General features: G+C 35.6%; 1 long non-coding RNA gene across 3 annotated transcripts in view; it reads right to left on the reverse strand.

The window, feature by feature from the left end:
- The window catches only part of LOC108585380, a 42,793-nt gene that overhangs the window by 16,463 nt on the left and 5,998 nt on the right, over positions 1-20,332 (reverse strand). Inside the window, exons 2-3 of one of the 3 annotated variants that reach the window (XR_002521475.2) lie at positions 2,708-2,800; positions 1,992-2,149 (exon numbers count right to left, since the gene is read on the reverse strand). This is a non-coding gene — a long non-coding RNA (uncharacterized LOC108585380). Of the gene's footprint in view, positions 1-1,991; positions 2,801-20,332 lie in introns of all 3 variants that reach the window. The other 2 variants (XR_002521473.2, XR_002521472.2) reach the window with 2 other exon arrangements.

Raw genomic sequence — 20,332 nt, forward strand, 5'->3', positions numbered from 1 at the left:
ACCTTTATTTGTACTTCTATTACCAGGTTCTATGGTATTTTGTATTACAGGTGTGCACTCTGCCTCAAAAAATGACTGTCAACTCCTTGAGGGAAAGTATCATGCCTTTTAGTATTATATTCCTTGCCTGGCCCACCCCCACCAAGGGCTATCAGCCATGTGAGCACATATTTTGAGAGTTATCATATTGAGAGGGTAGCTGTTATTAGGACCACTATTCTAGACATCCTGTGATATACAGGGTATTCCTATACAACAAAGATTTATATTACACAAGACACTTTGAGAAACAGTAGGTGGTGTAGTATGAAATGATTAAGTTTGTAAACCAGCAGCTGTCATTTACCAGTTAGTATGAATGAGTTGACTAGGTGCATTGGGTGATGCAATACATATACATTTATTTATTTATTTATTTTTGAGACAGCGTCTTGCTCTTTCCCTCAGGCTGGAGTGCAATGGCACAATCTCAGCTCAATGCAGCCTCCATTTCTCAGGTTCAAGCGATTCTCCTGCCTCAGTCTCCCAAGTAGCTGGAATTACAGACACCCGCCACCACGCCCACTAATTTTTTGTATTTTTAGTAGAGATGGGGTTTCACCACATTGGCTAGGCTGGTCTCAAACTCCTGACCTCGAGTGATCCGCCTGCCTTGGCCTCCTAAAGTGCTGGGATGACAGGCGTGAGCCACCGCGCCCAGCCACAATACATATGTACTTTTGTCAGAACTCAGAGTAACTGGAAAATAATGAAAGTATGATGTAATAAATTCACTCACCCTCAAGAGATCCTGATTCAGCAGTTCTGAGCTATAGCTGTGAAATCTACACTTGTGTGAAGCTCATCAGAATATTTTAATGCTGCTGTCAGGGTTGGAAATCACTACAGGTTTAGAATTCACTTCTGAAGGTGGAGTGAGAATAGGAAATAGGATAAAAAAGAGAATTGAGAGTCCCTAAAAGAAAAACTTCCATTCTATCCGTGTGTTGAGAAGTGATATTGACTGTCGTCGGAATTTGCCAGAAGGCAGTTATTCAGCATTTGGGTTTTGCTCGAGCTCAAAACTGCTGTCTTTCATGTAGGGCTCATAGCTGGTTCCATAGTCTAACTTAGCTAGAGCCATATCTGATATCAGCAGACCCAAACTATCAAGGCAACACAGTTACTTGAAAATTGCTAAGAAAACAGCGTTTCCCCTAGTCTACAGATTTTACAGACATTTTGGGACATAGACACTGTAATTTCTTTCTTAATCCATGAATAATTATGTCTTTTAAACAAGCTGTTCCTAAGAGTTCTATAAAAAATCTGTAACTGCTAGCCCTAAAACATTTGCTCATAGCTGATACTTAAATACAGCTTAAAATGAACTCCAGCCTCAGATGTAAGGATTTATGTGGTATTATGAAATATTATGCTGTCTAGTCACCATATAATGACTGCATGGCCAAATAAACATTTGAATAACTGCTCAGTTGCTCTATTAATCAAACTGATGAAAGTTAAAGCAGCAATAGAATATTTTTTTTCTACCCAAATGGCAAATATTATTTAACTTACAATACCTAGTGTCAGTTACATGCACAAAAATTTATACAAGTTACTTTTTGTTGTTAATAGTAAAATCTAGAAACAATCTAAATGTCTCACAATAGGAAGATGATTAAATAAATGGACAATTCCTCAGGCATTAAAATGAAGAAACGGTTGTCACATAATTTTTTAAGGCAAAGTATGAAAATCGATATATAATATTCAGCAGCTTTATAAAATATAAACATTTGTCTATATGAATAGCATATCTATATCTATATATAACAATATAGCAATATAACTATTTCTGGATGGTAATAATATTGGCAATTTTTGTTTTTTATAACTTCTCATGGTTTTCCACATATTGCACCATTAAAATGTGTTGTATATTTTTAATTAAAAACCAATAATATTACTAGCTTAGTAATACTCACAACCTCATGGACAATACTCACCAAGTAAGAAAAAGCAAATGCTAAAGACTATTGCCTTTAATTCCAGAGAGACTTTAAGGTCTGATTCAATTAGGGAGAGAAAAATCATTACTTTTATTCCCTCTGAGATGTTTTCTATATGTCGTCAGAACTGGAGGTAAAATATGCCATGTGGAATACTAAATCAAGAAAAAATAGATCCATTTTAAGAGGGGGTATTTTGAACTTCTTATTATAAGTGAACTTATTCACAGCACATTAGACTTTAATAATAAAACAGCACCTTCCTTTCTCCGTGCCTCATGGTTTTCCTGCTCTGTCCTCACACTTCTGAACAGGAAAATAAATCAAATTATGCCAACAAAAAGCATAGTATTCTCCAAAGAGAGGCCCTGTGTCCCTCCCTTTATTCTATATTGTGCTGGAAGAAATCACATGGGACCCTCTCATTCAATCTGTCTACATATAAACCCTTTGGAAATACCAGGCAGCCTCCCCTTCCCCAAATCACGTACAATTCCCATTAATGTTAATAAGAGCTATGTGGAGGGATGAGGAAAAACCATTCCCCATTATGTTTTATTACATTTTTATTTTATGAACTGGTCTCTTGGATGATAAATTAGTGCTACTGCAAAACCATAATTCTTTAGGGAAAACCTCCATGAAATTTCCCCTCTCTGTGCTATTCTGATGCTATCAAAAAGAAACCTTTAAAAGACGAAACACAAACCTACTGTTTTTGACATGTAGTAGCTACTGTACTGCGGATGACACCCCGTGTAAAGGACCAACTTTATTGTTCATAATCAGCAGCAACTGCAGTTTTGCTAAAAAGAAAAAAAAAAAAACCTGCCTGAGGTCATTATCGTCGTATTTTACAAACATCCACCCAGCAGCTGGCAATCAGATAACCCAGAATCAAATCATGCCCACCATTAGGTATGCCTCAGAAACCCAAATGCTTCAGAGTCACCAGTTGGCAGAAGTCCAGTCATGGCAACATGGCCCTGCTTTGTGACTGGCCACAATGGAACGGCCTTGTGTTTTCTCTAAGAGAAGTATAAGGATTCATATCTTTATTCTCTTGATCTTTATTATTTCCATACTGTTCATCTAATACTGCAAATATATTCTTTTCTGTATACTTCTTTGTATATCAAGCCCACTCTTACCTCCATACCTATGTTAAAGTAACTCCCTACACTGAAAATATCTTGTTTTCTTTCTCACCACCACCTCTTTTCTCCACGAGCTCTTTTACCCAAATGTTCTGGCCCACATTGCTCTTTTCCCCTTGCCCTCACTTATTATTATTGTTACTATTAAGCTTTATTTTTAGAGCAGTTTTAGATTCAAGGCAAAATTGATCAGAGTTTCTCATGTACTTTCTGTTCCCACACGTAATACAACCTCCCTCACTACTGACATCCCACAGCACCATGACATAATCTGTTACAATCAAAGAACCTATACTGACACATTGTTATCATCTAAAGTCCATAGTTTACACTAAGTTTCACCCATGCTGTTGTGTATTCTATGGGTTTTAAGAAGTGTACATTGATGCGTGTTCACACAGTACAGTGTCATACAGACTAGTTTCACTGCCCTAAAAGTTCTCTGTGCTCTACCTGTTCCAGAAAGTCATGTACTAGGAATCATACAGTCTTTCTAGGTTGCCTTCTTTCACATAGTAAAATTAAATTTGTTCCATGTCTTTTCATGGCTTTGTAGCTCATTTCATGTTAGTGATGAATAATATTCTATTGTCTGCATGTATCATCGTTTATTCAGCCACCGAGAGGCATCTTGATAGCTTCCAAGTTTCATCAGTGATAAATAAAGCTGTGATAAACATCCATATGATGGTTTTTGTGGGGACATAAGATTTCAGCTCATTTGGGTAGATACCAAGGAGCACAACTGCTGGATATCTGGTCAAGTGTGTGTTTAGTTTCGTAAACTATAAAATTGTCTTCCAAAGTGACTGTACCATTTTGCATTCTCACCAGCAATGAATGAGCATTCCTATTGCTCCACATCCTCACCAATGTGGGGTGTTGTCAGAGTTTTGGAATTTGGCTAATGTAATAGATATATACTGGTTTCTCATTTTAATTTGCAATTCCCTCATGACATATGATGTTGAACACCTTTTCATGTGCTTAGTTGCCAGCTGATACAGTTTGGCTGTGTTGTCACCCAAATCTCAACTTGAATTGTATCTCCCAGAATTCCCACATGTTGTGGAAGGGACCCAGGGGGAGGTAACTGAATCATGGGGGCCGGTTTTTCCCATGCTATTCTCGTGATGTGACTACGTCTCACAAGATCTGATGGGTTTATCAGGGGTTTCTGCTTTTGCTTCCTCCTCATTTTCTCTTGCTGCTGCCATGTAAGAAGTGCCTTTCACCTTCTGCCATGGTTCTGAGGCCTCCGCAGCCATGTGGAACTGTAAGTCCAACTAAACCTTTTTTCTTCTCAGTCTTTTCTTTATCTTCTATGTCTTTATCAGTAGCATGAAAATGGACAAATACACCATCTGTATAACTTCTCTGGTGAGGTATTAAGGGGTTTTTGCTCATTTTTTAATCAGGCTGTTCATTAGTTTATTGTTGAGTTTTAAGAGTTCTTTGAACATTTTGAACAGTCCTTTATCAGATATGACTTTTGCAAATATTTTCTCCCTGTCTGTGGCGCATTCTCCACAGACTTATATTGTCTTTAGCAGGGTGAAAGTTTTCTATTTTAACAAAATCCAGTTTATCAATTTTTTTTTTCATGGATCATGTCTTTGGTGCTGTATCTAAAAAGCTATTCCATATCCAAGGTCATTGAGGTTTTCTTTTATATTATCTCCTAGGAGTTGTACAGTTTTGTGTGTTACATTTAGGTCTATAACCCATTTTTAGATAACTTTTGTGAAGGTTGCAAGGTCTGCGTCTAGATTCATTTTGTGTGTGGATGCCCAGTTGTTCCCACATCTATTGTTGAAAAGACTACCTATTCTCCACTGAATTGCCTTTGCCCCTTTGTCAGTGATCAATTGTCTACATTTCATTGTGGGTCTATTTCTGAGCTCTCTATTCTGTTTCATTGACATATTTGTCTTTTTTCCCCTCCCCCCCCCAATACCACACTGTCTTGATTACTGTAACTTCAAAATCTTTAAGTTAGGTAGTGCCAGTCCCCTGACTTTGTTCCTCTCCAATATTCAGTTAGCTATTTTCTGCATTTTTGACATCTTCATATAAATTTTTGAATCAATTTCAATATCCACAAAATAATTTGTAGAGTTTGATTAGGATTGTGTTGAATTTGTAGATCAAATTGTGAAAAACTGACATCTTAATAATATCGAATCTCTTCCTAGGCATGATTGTGGAATATCTCCTCATGTAATATATTTACTTCTTATTTAGTATCTTCATTAGAGTTTTATAGTTTTTCTTATTTGGACTTGATATATATTTTGTTAGCTTTAAATTAAGTGTTCTGTTTTGCAGGGAACTAATTTTATATTCCACTTGTTCACTACTGGTAGATAGAAAGGTGCTTGACTTTTGCACATTAACTTTGTATTCTGCAACACAGCTAAAATCACTAATTAGTTCCAGGAGGTTGTTTTAAATTTTTTTTTTTCAGATTTCTTCATAATCAAATTATCTGTAGACAAAGAAAGTTTTATATTTTCTTTCCCAAATAACACACTCTTTTCTGTTTTATTGCATGAGTTAGGAATTCTATTATCAAACAATGCAGAGTTTACTTTTGTCTGTCTTATTGCATTAGCTAGGATTTCTAGTATGATGGTGAAAGCAGTGTTGAAAGAGGACATCCTTACATTTTCCTCATCTAATTAGGAAATCCGGTTTCTCACCATTAAGTATGATGTTGGCTGTAGGTTTTTTGTAGATGATGTATATTAAGTTGATAAAGTTGCCTTCTATTCCTAGTTTGCTGAGAGTTTTTATTATGAAAATGTGTTGGATGAATGCTTTTTCTGTATTTGAGAAAATCCAAGACATTTCATGATCATGTGATTTTTCTTATTTATCTTGATATTATGGATTTAATTTTCATAAACGGGGCCAGCTTTGCTCACCTGGAATAAATCCCACTTGGTCATGATGTATAATTCTTTTTATACATTTTATACATATTTTGATAAGGATTTTTTCCCATTTATGTTCATGAGAGAGGGGCTGTAATTTTATTTTCTTGTAATGTCTTTATCTGGGTTCAGTATTAGGCCAATGCTGGCCTCATAAAATGAGTTAGGAAGTATTTCTTCTGTCTTCTAAAAGAGATTGTAAAGAATTGGTATACAGTAAGTCCTCACTAAACATCATCAACAGGTTCTTGGAAAATGTGACTTTAAAAAAAATGATGTATAATAAGACCATTTTATTCTCATCAATATTATAACTAAACAACATTGAACAAAATGATGTTATCTGAAGACCTGCTGTATGTCGTTTTGCTGTATTCGTTTTGTATGTTGAATTAAACTATCCAGCCTGCAGCTTTCTGTTTTGGAAGGTTTTTAAATATTGATTCCATTTATTTAGTAAAAATGGGCCTAAACATATTGCTTATTTATTCTTGTGTGAATTTTGGCAGGTTGTGTACCTCTAAAAAATAATTCATTTAATCTAGGTTACCAAATTTGTAGGCATTGAGTTGTTCATAATATTCTTTTATTATCCTTTTCATGTCCACAGAGTCTGTAGTGGTGTACCTCTTTCATTTCTGATATTAGTAATTTGTGTCTTCTCTTTTTTCTTAGCATGTCTAGAGGCTTACAAACTTTATTGATCTTTTCAAAGAACCAGTTATAGATTTTGTTAATTTTCTCTCTTAATTTCTTGTTTTCAATTTCATTGATTTCTGCGCTAATTTTTATCAGTTTTCTGAATTTAATTTGCCCTTCTTTTTCTAGTTTCCTTAGACTATTGACTTTATATCTTTCTTTTCTAATATATGTCATTCAATGCTATATATTCCCCTCAAAGCCCTGCTTTCACTGTATCCCACAAATTTTGATAAGTTGTATTTTCATTTTCACATACTTCAAAATATTTTTATATTTCTCTTGGTATTTCATCTTTGACCCATTAGTCATTAAGAAGTATGTTATTGTTTAATCTCCAAGTATTTGGGGATTTTCCAGCTATGTTTCTGTTATTGGTTTAGTTTACTACCATTGTGGTCTGACAGCAGAGGTAGTATGATTTCTATTATTTTCAATTTGTTAAGGTGTGTTTTATGTCCAGAATGTGGTCTGGTAAGCTTGAGAAGAAAGCATAATATACTTTTGTTGGTTAAAGTAGTCTATTGATGTCAATTATATTCAGTTGATTGATGGTGATGTTGGGTTCAACTATGTCACTGATTTTCTCCCTGCTGGATCTGTATATTTCAGAGAAAGGGTTGTTAAAATCTTCAACTGAAATGGTAGATTTATCTGTTTCTCTTTGCAGTTATGTTTTTCCTCACCTATTTTGATGCTCTGTTGTTAGTCACATAAATATTAAGGATTATTATGTATTATGTCTTCTTGGAACATGAACCCCTTATCATTATGTAACGTCCCTTGTTTTTCTGAGAACTTTCCTTGCTTGGAGTTATCTTCTGTCTGAAACTAATATATTTCATAGAATACTCCCAATTTTGAAAAAGTAGTATTAGCATATCTTACTTCATTCCTCCATTTTAATCTATATGTGTCTTTATGTTAAAAGTGGGTTCCTTGTAGAAAACATATAGTTGAACGTTGTTTTTTGATCTACTCTGGTAATCTCTTTTAATTGGTGAATTTAAACTATTCACATGTAAAGTGATATTCATATGGTTAGATTGATACCTTTTCTATTTGTTACTGTTTTATATTCCTTGCCTTGGTCTTTGTTTCTATTTTTGCCTTCCATGCTTTTTCTGTCTTTTGTGGTTTTATTTGGAGATTGTACGTGATTTCATTTTCTATCCTTTCTTACCATATCAATTATACTTCCTCTTTTTATTTTTTAGAGTTTTTAGACTAAAACTCTTATTGGTGGTTGCTCTAGACTTTGCAACATTTGCAAATTATTCCAAGTCCACTTTCAAATAGTATTATAATACTTCACAGGCAATGCACATATTTATAATAACAAAATACTCATAATTCCTCTAATGCTTTATGTCATTGCTGTCATTCTTTTCACTTGTACGTAAGAATGCATGAGTATGTATGTTAGGCTGTTTTTAATACCTGAGACTTGGTAATTTATAAATAAAAGAGATTTATTTGACCCATGGTGATACAGCCTCTACAAGCACAGCATCAATATCCATTCAGCTCCTGGTGAGGGCCTTAGAAAGCTTACAATCATGAGAGAAAGTGAAGTGGGAGCAGCACATCACATGGTGAGAGTAGATGCAAGAGAGAGAGGGGGTGGTGTCACAAACTTTTAAACAACCAGATCTCACATGAACTGAGCAAGAACTCACTTATCACCAAGAAGATGGTGCTAATACCTCCATGAGGGATCCCCTTTTCTGATCCAATCTCCTCCCACCAGGCCCCACCTTAAACATTGAGAATCACACTTCAACATGAGATTTGGAGGGGGCAAACATACAAACTATATTATTCCTCCCCTTGCCCCCAAATCTCATATCCTTCTCACAATGCAAAACGTAATCATTCCTTCTCAATAGTTCCCCAAAGTCTTAACTTGTTCCATCATCAACTCAATCAAAATTCCTAAATTCAAAGTTCAAAGTCTCATCTGGAGATGAGGTCCTTCTGCCTATGAGCCTGTGAAATTAAAAACAAGTTATTTACTTCCAAGATACAATGATGGTACAGGCAATGGGTAATCATTTCTATTCCAAAGGGAGAAACAGGTCAAATAAAGGGCAACAGGCTCCATACAAGTCTTAAACCCATCAGAGCCTTCATTAAGTCTTAAACCTCTAAAATAATCACCTTGACTCCATGTTCCACATCCAGGTCACACTGGTGCACGAATGAACTCCAAAGGTTTTGGGCAACTGCCCCTGTGGCATTGCAGGGCGCAGCCCCCATGACTGCTCTCATAGGTTGAAGTTGAGTGACTGTGGCTTTTTCATGCTAAGATTGCTAGCTGCTAGTGGTTCTACCATTCTCAGGTCTGAAGGGCAGTGGCCCTCTTCCCACAGCTGCACTAGGCAGTGCCACAGTGGGGACTCTGTGTGGGGGCTCCAATCCCACTTTTCTTCTCAGTACTGCCCTAGTAAATTATCTCTGTGTGGGCTACCCCCAGACCCCTGTGGCAGCCTTCTTGCCCGGGTACCCAGGCTTTTCCATACATCCTCTGAAAACTAGGTGGAAGCTGTCATGCTTCCTTCACTTTTACACTCTTAGCACCTGCAGGCTTAACACTCTGTGGAAACCACCAAGGCTTATAGTTTGTGTCCTCTGGAGTGGTGGACCAAGCTGTACCTGGAGACCTTTAAGCTATTGGTGTAGCCAGAGCAGCCAGGATGTGGGGATCTGTGTCCTGAGGCTACAGGGCCTTGGGCCTGGCCCATAAGACCATTCTTTCCTCCTAGACCTCTGGGACTCTGATGGGGTGGGGCGGGGGGATGCTGCCTCGAAGACCTCTGAAATGCCTTCTAGGTTTTTTCCCCCCATTGTTCTAGATATTAGTGGTTGGCTTTCTTTTAGTCATGCAAGTCTCTCTTGCAAGTGGTTGCTCTGCAGACCACTTGTATTCCTCTCCTGAAAACACTTTTTCTTTCTCAGCCATATGTCAGGCTGCAAATTTTCCCATCTTGTACTCTTTGCTTCCCTTTAAAATATAAACTCAAACTTTAAGTCATTTCTTTGCTCCTCTATCTGACCATAGGAAGTTAGAAGCAGCCATGCCACATCGTGAATACTTTCCTGTTTAAAAATTTCCTCTGCCAGACACCCTAACACATCACTGCTATGTTTAAACTTCCAGATACCTAGGGCATGGACACAACACAGCCATGTTCTTTGCTAAAGCATTACAAGGGAGACTTTTTTTCCAGTTCCCAATAATTTCCTCATTTCTATCTGAGATATTGTAAGCCTCAACTTCACTGTCCGTATTTCTATTAGCAGTTTGGTTATAACCACTTAACAAGTTGCATTAAGTTCCAAAATTTGCCTCATCTTTCTGTTTTCTTCTGGGACCTCCAAACTCTTTCAACTTTTGCCTGTTATTCATTTCCAAAACCATTTCCACATCTTCAGGTATCTTTACAGCAACACCCCTTTCCTTGGTACCAGTTTTCTATGTTAGGCTATTTTTGCATTTCTATGAAGAAATACCTGAGACTGGGTAAATTATAAAGAAAAGAGGTTTAATTGGATTGTGGTTCTGCAGGCTGTACAAGCAGGGCACCGACACCAGCACCCACTCAACTTCTGATGAGGGCCTCAGAAGGCTTACAATCATGGTGGAAGATGAAGTGGAGCAGGCACATCATATGGTGAAAGTGGGAGAAAGAGAGAGAAAAGGCAGGTACCACACACTTTAAACAACCAGATCTCATGTGAACTGAGTGAGAACTCACATATCACCAAGGGGATGGTGCTAAACACCTTCATGGGGGATCTGCCCCAGTGATTCAGTTACCTCCCACCAGGCCCCACCTTCAACATTGGGAATCACATTTCAACATGAGATTTTGAGGGGACAGTCCTGCAAACTATATCAGCATGTATACATACACACACACACACACATACATAAAAGGGTACATTATTGCCATTATTATATTGAATGGTTACCAGGTTTATCAATTAAGAAAAACAGAAGTTTTCATTTTACTTTCATTTATTCCTTTTCTAATGCTTTTTCTTTCTTTATGTCAGTCTGAGTTTGTGATCTGTGTAATTTTTCTTCTCTCCAAAGAACTGTTTTTTAACGTGTATTACAAAGCAGATCTACTGGCAATCAATTGCCTCAATTTTTGTTTATGTGAGAAAGCCTATTTCCTCTTCATATTTGAACAACAATTTCAGAGTACAGAATTCTACGTTAGTAATTCTCCCCCTTAACACTGTAACTAATTCCTTCCACTTTCTTCTTGCTTGCTTGATTTCTGAGGTCAAGTCAGATATAATTCTTATCTTTGCATCTCTGTAAGTAATGTGTTATTTTCCTCTTTTTTCATATTTTTTATCTTTGATTTTTGAAGTTTAAATATGATATGCTTTTCTGTCATTTATCCTGCTTGGTGCTCTCCTAGCTTCCTGGATCTCTGGTTTGGTATTGGACATCAATTGGCGGGAACTCTCAGTTGTTATTGCTTCAAATACTTCTTTTCCTTTGTCTTTTTCTTCTCCTCTGGCATCTCCATTATGCATATTTATATCATTTTTTAGTGTTTTCAGCTCTTGAACATTTTGTTCTATTTTTCTTTGTTCTCATTGCTTTTCAGTTTTAAGTTTAGTTTCCATTGTCACATCTTCAAGCTCGGAGTTTTTTTTCCTCAGCTGTGTCCAGTCCACTGACAACCCTGCCAAAGGCATTCTTATTTTCTATTACAATGTTTTAAATCTCTAGCATTTCCTTTTCATTCTTTCTTAGAATTTCCATCTTTCTGATTCCATTATTCATCTGTTCTTACATGTTGTCTACTTTTGTCATTAAAACGCATAGTGTATTAATCATAGTTTTTAAAAATTTCTCATCTTATGTTTCCAATATTGCTGCCATATATCTCTCTGGTTCTGATGTCTCTTCCTTCTCTTTAAAGTATGGTTTTTTTTTTCCTTTTACTATGCCTTGTATTTTTTAAATTGAAAGTTGGACATAATTTACTGAGTGAGAGGAACTATAGTAAATGGGCCTTTAATAATGTGGGTGGAAATGTGTGGGGCAGGGGAGGCGTTCTATAGTCTTATGATAAGGTCTCAGTCTCTTGGTGGCCCTGTTCCTCTGGACTGTGACTTTCACCAGTGCTTCTGAGTTGCTTTTTTTTCTTCCTGCTTAGGTGGGATAGGATGCTACTAAAGGGGACTGGAGAGTTGCGTATTTTTCTTCACACCAGGTAGGTTAAGCCCTAAACTCTGAAACAAACAAACAAACAAACAAAAAACAAAACCCAGATAAAACAGTTTCTCTTGGGGGCAGGTCTTGCTAAGGAGAACAGTGGTCCTGTGAATTTCAAGGTAGTTACTTTACCCCTTGCCCTGTTGGAAGCTGCAGAGGGGTTTTCTCCCATATTCACTGTGAGAACTTTGTAGGACTTCAGGAAGTAAAACTCACAAAAGTGTTCCCCTCCCCCAAAGCCCCTCCCCCCAGCTGGATCCCCCTGGAATTTTTAATTCTCAGATTTATCCACACAAATCCTGCAGCAATTCGTCGTTTACACTTCAGGTACTTCCATTCCTGCAATGATTCTTGCCTAAGTTTCTGCTCATGGTTTTCTGCTCTAGTAAGTTGTGATTATCTTTATCTGTTTATCCTGTCTCTTCATTTTCTGGAGCATCATTTTGCCATTTGAGCTCACTTCTCTGAAAAGACCTAAGGAGAGTTGTTGATTTTTCAGTTTGTTTAGCTTTTTACTTGTTGGTAGGACAGGATAGAGACATCTAAACTCCTTCAATGCCAGATTGGAAACCAAAAGTCCTGTTCTCTTTCCTTCCCATATTTTAATTAAGTTTGTAAGTACCACACAGTTTATACTGATTACATGTTTTATGATATTAATCTTTACATTTTTATCTATATCAACTTGACATTAAACTTGTTTTCTTAAGAAAATGTCTTACACAGTCTTTATTCTACTGTCCCCACAACACTCAGTACTGCTCAATAGGTGTCCACTAAATGATCAATAATTGATTAATGCTTGTGAATAGTTTCTAATCTATGAGCACTCCTTTGGCGAATCATACCTTGTGACCTTATTTAATTGTAAGTGGAATTTGAATATCCCGGACTTTGAAGATGTACAATGATATAAAACAGCTACTAGAAATTAGTAATGCATTTAAAGAATATGCATTTCAGGAATCCAAACAACATTAAAAATAATATTATATATATTAACAATATATAAATTTGTTAATTAGATAACACTTTTGGACAAATTGAATATATAAAGGACTTCTTGCAAAAATTTTGCAGGACCTAACTTCCCTCCTTCCCACCTTAGACAAGCTAGAGTTCAAATCTTAGCTTTGTTGCTTACTAGTGGTGGGAATAACTATGGGTTAACGGGGAGTAACTGGCAGTCAATTTAATCTCTGTGAGGCTCAGTTTCTTCATGGATAGGACTGTGATTGTAATTACATCATGGGATGTTTGGGAATATTAAATAATATGGAATGGACAGAGTAGCCAATATAATTCCTGGAAGATAAAAGTAGGTATCCTGAAAATGTTACTTCTCACTTTTCTTGTCTTCTACTCTGAGTTTACATGCAAGAAAATAAATTGTCTCTGTGGATGACTGTATGAATTTTCTTCATTAGGAGAAACAACAACTATGTAATTCAATGTAATTTTTTACTGCTTTAGCTGCCAATAATCTCTAAGCCAAAAGTATTGCTCAAGTATTTTAATCTAGTCAATTCTTATTCTGGCAAGACTACTTTCTTGTATATCTTTCCTACAGATGAGGATCAGTTTTCAATCAAATCATCTCAATTATCTCAATGCACTAAGTTCACAAATATACATCAATTTAGGTACAAATTATACATACTGGGGAAAGCATTGCATTAAAAATAAGAAAACTTGAGATTTGCTCCCAGCTTTTTCACTATCTGGTATGCTTAAACATATATCTTAATAGGCTTCAGTAATATTATGGCCGTGCATCACTAATCAACAGAAATATGTTCTGAAAAATGCATCTTCGGGCAATTTCATTGTTATGCCAACATCATATAGGATACTTACACAACCTCAATGGTACAGTCTGCTACACACCTAAGCTATATGGTGTAAGCTATTGCTCCCAGGCTACAAACCTGGACAGTGTGTTACTGTACTGAATCCTGTAGGCAATGGTAAGTACTTATATATCTAAACATAGAAAAAGCACAGTAAAAATGTGGTATTATAATCTTATGGGACCACCATCATGTATGTGGTCTATCATTGAGTGAAATATTATTATGTGGTGCATGACCATAATTTTTGAGACCAAAATTATAATATGCAATTATTCTGATCCTTAAATATCGACAACTTCAGAATAGACATTAGGCTTTACACAATTTTTTTACTGTGTCAATTTTTGAAGAGAGCAATTCAATGTATATATATAAATATCTTGAGAAAATATCTGATATTTCTCTCTTAAGCATGCTTATAGATAGCTAAAACTATAATAATAATAAATTAAGTCTCCTCAGCTTGTAAGTCTTTATCTTTTAGTGAAGAAAACAATCTTTAAGTCCCTTGAGAAAATTCGAACTTTCATTTGGTCCACCTAAAACTTTTATTTTTACAAAACATTTGTGTAGTGAAGGGGACATTGGATTAAGGGACAAATTTTAAAATATACTGGGTAAATGCTTGTAGTTAGAGAAGAAAACAGGCTGCATAAACCTGAGGTACTATTTTTATAAGTTCCTTACATAAAATGCCAAATACTTTTACAAACTTAAATTGTTTCATATTTTAACAACTGAATTTTAAATTGTTATAGTCTTTTTATGAAAAGAGTAACTATGTTTTATAAAATATGATAGCAAAATAAAACTTCTTTCACATTCACTGATGTATGTTTCTAATATTTGTGACAATATAGCCATAATCTCTCTATACAAATGTGTTATATATTTTCATATTTTGACATAGTTCACATAGATGCAGAATATCCATCTTGTTAATACATATTTATTTGACTTGATCTTCAGTTCTTTAGACATTTTCTTTTGTTATTATTATAAATTATGCAGACCACTATGAAATCAAGTTAACAGGATAAAAATGCATTTATTCATTCAATTCCCACTGTCAGCTTCCCTAACTTAATAAGAAAGCAAACATTTCCAAGTTTTATACCTTAAGCTAAAGATTTCTATTTGCTTTTAGCCTGTGTCTACCATGAGCCAATATAACTCTAAGTAAGCACACATCTTTTTTTCTTTTTAAACTGAGACTAATATTTTGTAGTGCTTTAAAAAGCCAGTCCATCTGATATTCTCACACTCATGACCCTTTCTAGTGTACAGTTTTCTGGCGAGAGAAACAAGGTGTATCTATCCATTCCTATAACACATTTTTGCTTACTAAAATCTATTGATTTATTAGGTGACTTGGAATTGAAATATGTGGGAAATCAGAGAGTCCTTATAAATGCTTAAGAACAATGACTTTTCTAACCTATCACCCTCGATTATATAACTTTATTCTTTTTCAATCATTGCACTATTTTATTTTTTTTTAAAAAAATAACTTCTAAGATAATTTCAAATGGCCTTAGAACAGACTTGGCGGATTCACTAGATTTATAAACACAGAAGATAGGAGACAGTACATCATGCTTTACAAAGGTTACTTTCAGATCTGACTTTCTGAAAGTAATAAGAGGAAAGAAGGATAAGTATTTAAAAAGGATGATCCTTTTCTCACATATGTATTATGCTAGCAATATTTGAAGACTCATGAAAAGTTCCAAATATAAATGAAATGCTGGCAATGTTAAAATATGTAAATTAAGAATAAGAAAACCTAGGGTTAATTCATAATCCACCCCAAAATAATGTTTTCAAAGGTTCCATATGCTACCCCCTATGCTAAATGTCTTCCTTCACATGTGCTAACAGTCTGTATTCATTGCAGGATATCAAATGCAGGAAGTGAATTTCACCATTTTTTTCATCATTTGATATTAGGAAGTTACGAATAGTATATTGGATCTTGGGAAGTTAGGAGTAGCATATTGAAGAGTGCAGGCTTAAAGCTGGAGCTCAGTTCTACCCTTGACTCTAGCATTAACTGGCTTTATAATGTTAACACATCAGTTCACTTTTCTATACAATTAAAATTCACTCAATGTTCTGTGTTTTAAGAATATAATCTTTGCTTGAAAAATGTAAATGACAAACTGAATTGTTTCTTCTAGACAAGAAAGAGACGCTCTAATGAAAGCTACTTGGGTAACATAATTTTTTGAAAGGCCAAAGGCCTTCAACAGCAAGAAAAGACAACACTAAACAAATTCTTAGCAGATTTCTCAGCACAGATGGCAAACAACAAGAAACTAGCTTGATGCAGGCTTCGCACAAGAACTTCAGATCTATGTGGTTCCCTCAAGTAAATATTCCCAACAAAACTGCGTGACTGAATGTTCTGTATTTTTTTTACAAAATCAGGGAACTTTAGAATCTGGAGGTTACCAGGAAATTACTGAAAATTCGACTAAAATAATACTAGTGCAGTTACTGGTATCTCATCAGATAAAATATATTTTAAAAAGCAATATGCATTACTAGGGTACATATATTCTCTGCATAATAAAATTATATGTATGCATTCAATAATATAGACTAAAAAATATATATATTTAGAAAAAATTGCTCAAAGTCCAAGGAGAAATAGACAAATATACAATCATAGTGAATGATAGAATTGAACTTTTTTCAGTAACTGATAAATTACTGTAATTGGTAAAATACAATAATTGGTAAAATATAGTAATTGGTTTAAAAAAAAAAAGGCAGGAAAAAAAGTCAATAAGGATATAGAAAACACGATTACCAAACTTGATTCATTGTAATTGGTACCTAAATAGATAGTGTTTTCAAAATAAAGAAAAGAACAATAATCAGGAGAAAATATTTACCAAATATAAAATCAGTTTAGCATTAACATCAATATTATTTAAAGAATTTCTACAAATAAATTTTGAAAAGAAACAAAAATAAAATAATTGAAAAATAGGCAAAAGCTGCTTTACAAAAGTGGTGGTTGCAAGGCTATCTTTGTAGAGCGATTATGATATCTACTTTGGGAATATCAGAATTGCTTCTATGAAGATAATTTTGAATCTTCATGATAGATTCTATTGCATAGTTTTCTCCAAACTACGTTCTCTGGCTTCATTGGAGATTCTATGAATCAAATTTTTTAAAAAATAAATTCTTTTTCCTCTTAAACTAGTCAAAGTAGTATCTCTCTGTGTTTTATTTTTTTGTTTGAACACAAACTCTTAATGACACAGATGCTAACATGTGGACTGTATTGCAAAGTTTAGGCATCACTGACTCTATACCTCAGGTGACTCTATAAACTTAATCCTGCCACCACTAGCTGATACCCACCCTATTGTTACCTTTCCAAGTGCCCACATGTACTAGTTCCATGGTTTCAGTTTTTCATCTTATTTGACTTGCCCTTTGCCCCCTTGCCAACATTAGTGTTCAATTTCTCTAGGATGCCAACAATTTCAAAGTTGAACATCTTCACAACACCCTGTGGAGGCATTAACTCCTGTTACAACAAACATTGTGTTTTCTAAATCCTGCTGACCAAACTTCATGGTGGCCAGCAAAGCATCAAAGTGAGGGGAAAGGAATTGGCCTACCAGAGACCTATCAGAGACCACTATAGAATGAAAAGAACATCTAAAAGACCACATCTTTCCCATATAATTATGTGTCCAAAGGATAAGAATCATCCTTCTTTCTAGTTGTTTTCCCAATAACTTGTTTTGCCCAAAAACAAACTTGGCCATTTAGCTGAAAATTCATGTTTCCAAAAAATGCTATTATATAATAGGCTATATAATGCTAGTACTATCTGCCTACAAATTCCATTGTCTACAATATAGCCTTGCCTGTTTGTTCAACTTAGAAAGCCTACAATCTTGCCTAAATAAAGCTCATTGACTATTGATCACCTGTTTCTCCAAAATGATGACATGCTAATTTAAACATAGTAAATTGACCCAACCAGAGTAAGCCGGTCCTCATTAAAGAGCAAGCTGGGCAGAGCTACATGCACACACAGTCATACATCATTTAGGACAAGAAGACGTTCTGAGAAATGCATCATGAGGCAATTTCATTGTTGTGCCAATGTAATAGAGTGTACTTACACAAATCTAGATGGTGTAGCCTACTACACATTTAGGCTATACGGTAGAGCCTATTACTCCTAGACAACAAACCTGTAGAGCATGTTACTCTACTGAACACTGTAGGCAATTTTAACACAATGGCATCGGTTTATCTAAACGTAGGAAAGGTACAGTAAAGTATGGGGTTTTTTAAATTGATTTTCTTTTTTTTTTTTTTTTGGAGTGCAGTGGTGTGATCTTGGCTCACTACAACCTTGGCCTCCTGGGTTCAAGCAATTCTCCTGCCTCAGCCTCCCGAGTAGCTTGGATTACAGGTGCCCACCACCATGCTTGGCTAATTCTTGTATTTTTAGTAGAGACGGGGTTTCACCATGTTGACCATGCTGGTCTCGAACTCCTGACCTCAGGTGATCTGCCCTCCTCAGCCTCCCAAAGTGTTGGGATTACAGGCGTGAGTTACTGCGTCCAGCCAAAATATGGTATTATAATCTTATGGAGTCACTGTTGCGTATGTGGTTCATCGTTGATTGCAGCATATGACTGTACTTTATACCTTCCACTCAAGTGAAATTTTTCCTTCCTCTCTCATCAGTGATATTTTTTCTACCTCCATGGTTATTGATGTCCTTGTGTCTGAAAACATATAAAGTATTGCCCCACCCTCCTTCCTATTCTATCAAATATATAAACCCTGTTGCCCATTCTTCAGAGTCCTGGCCTAATTACTCTCAGCTAATTAAAATCATTATCTATGCATTAACTATCTATTACCTACATGACATATCCATTCTGGGAAATTCAAAGTTAAGCAAGACATATTTCTGTGTAATCTCTTATCCTTAGGAAATTCTTTGGCAGAATCAGCTCTGCTGGGAAAAAAAAAAAAAAAAAAAAAAAAAAAAAAAGGCAGACTGTGATCATCCCTCTGGTCCTGAATGGAGTGAATGAGCCAAAATCTTGTTTTCACAGTTCAAGTTTCTTTGTAGGTATAGATGCTAGTGAGTAGAAGAGGTACAACAATGTAGTTGAACAGGGATGTGGTGATTTTGACTGAGCCTATGGAAGACAGTATGGACTCAAGCTAGCCATTATATACATATTCAGTTTCTTTGCTTCATGACTGCTCCCATTGTCTGTGGAACAAATTCTTCCTGAATATTAACCCGGACTTCTGCTCAGAGGAGTTTACGGATACCATGTCTGACACCACCTCTAATTAATGTGTGCATGGGTTTTCTTCACTGTAATGGCATTACCATGAGGAAGAAGCCTGTTGCCAGGGCAACAGTCCTGTGGATTCTTCCCAGTGCAGTCACCGCCGAAAACTTCATCTTCCAAAACTTTCCCTGTTTTTTTTGATGAATAAAATATTTTGATCAGAAGAGTGTAAACCTATTGTCCTTACTGGCTGGTTTCTCTCCTTGCTTATTTTGTTGTGGTTTGGTGGTGGTGATGGCGATTGTCGTTGATGTTAGCTTTTGGTTTTTGTTGTATTGTTATGGTTTTTTTCTATTTTTACTCAAGAGGGAGCTGATCTGTATAGTTTCCCTGAATTTCTTCATGATTTTGAATTTTTGTAATCTCCACTAATATTCATTCCATCTATAAAACAAATCCTTGCCTGAATTTTACTTCTAGTCAATTTTCCCAATTCAACGTGACTCAATCTCTGAAAGTATCTTCTTACTCTTATTCTCTCTCCATAAAAGAGTATATTGCAGTTTTTCTCTGCAAGTCCCTCTTGCCTTTCTTTTTAACCACATCACTTTGCTACATTACTTTAAAGCTAATATTCAAAGAAGATTTATTTTTATCATTGCTTTATAATTAAATACATGGAACTACATGAACTATCAACTCTCCAATTCATTCTGTCAAATAATACTTTTAATAGGCCCCAGGCATTTCATTGAGAAGCAATACTTTTTAAACCTCATAGATAAGACCTACTCCTTTTTCTTATTTCTAATTGTGCCTGATTTCTTCCAGTGTTTCCCAATGTAGTTTTCATTGCTAAGTCAGAATAAATTCAAGCTTTCTTGCTATGTGAAAGCTGAAATGTAGTTCCTACTTTGGAGTGTTCTCTAGGTAGGAATGAAAATATTCCACATGTTAACACTTTGCATTCTCTCATTAGAATTTTACTCAGATTTTACATGCATGTTGAAATATTCAGAGCTCAATAAGTAGCAGCCTTCTTTCCTACTCAGGATATGAAGAAATTGTGAAATAAGTAAGACACAGAATTGACAGATGACAGACCAAAATACTATATTTCAAAAAATCTAATACTTCATGGGCTGTAAGACGTTTTG

This window comes from Papio anubis, chromosome 6, assembly GCF_008728515.1.
Source record: "Papio anubis isolate 15944 chromosome 6, Panubis1.0, whole genome shotgun sequence".
Lineage (NCBI taxonomy): Eukaryota > Metazoa > Chordata > Mammalia > Primates > Cercopithecidae > Papio > Papio anubis.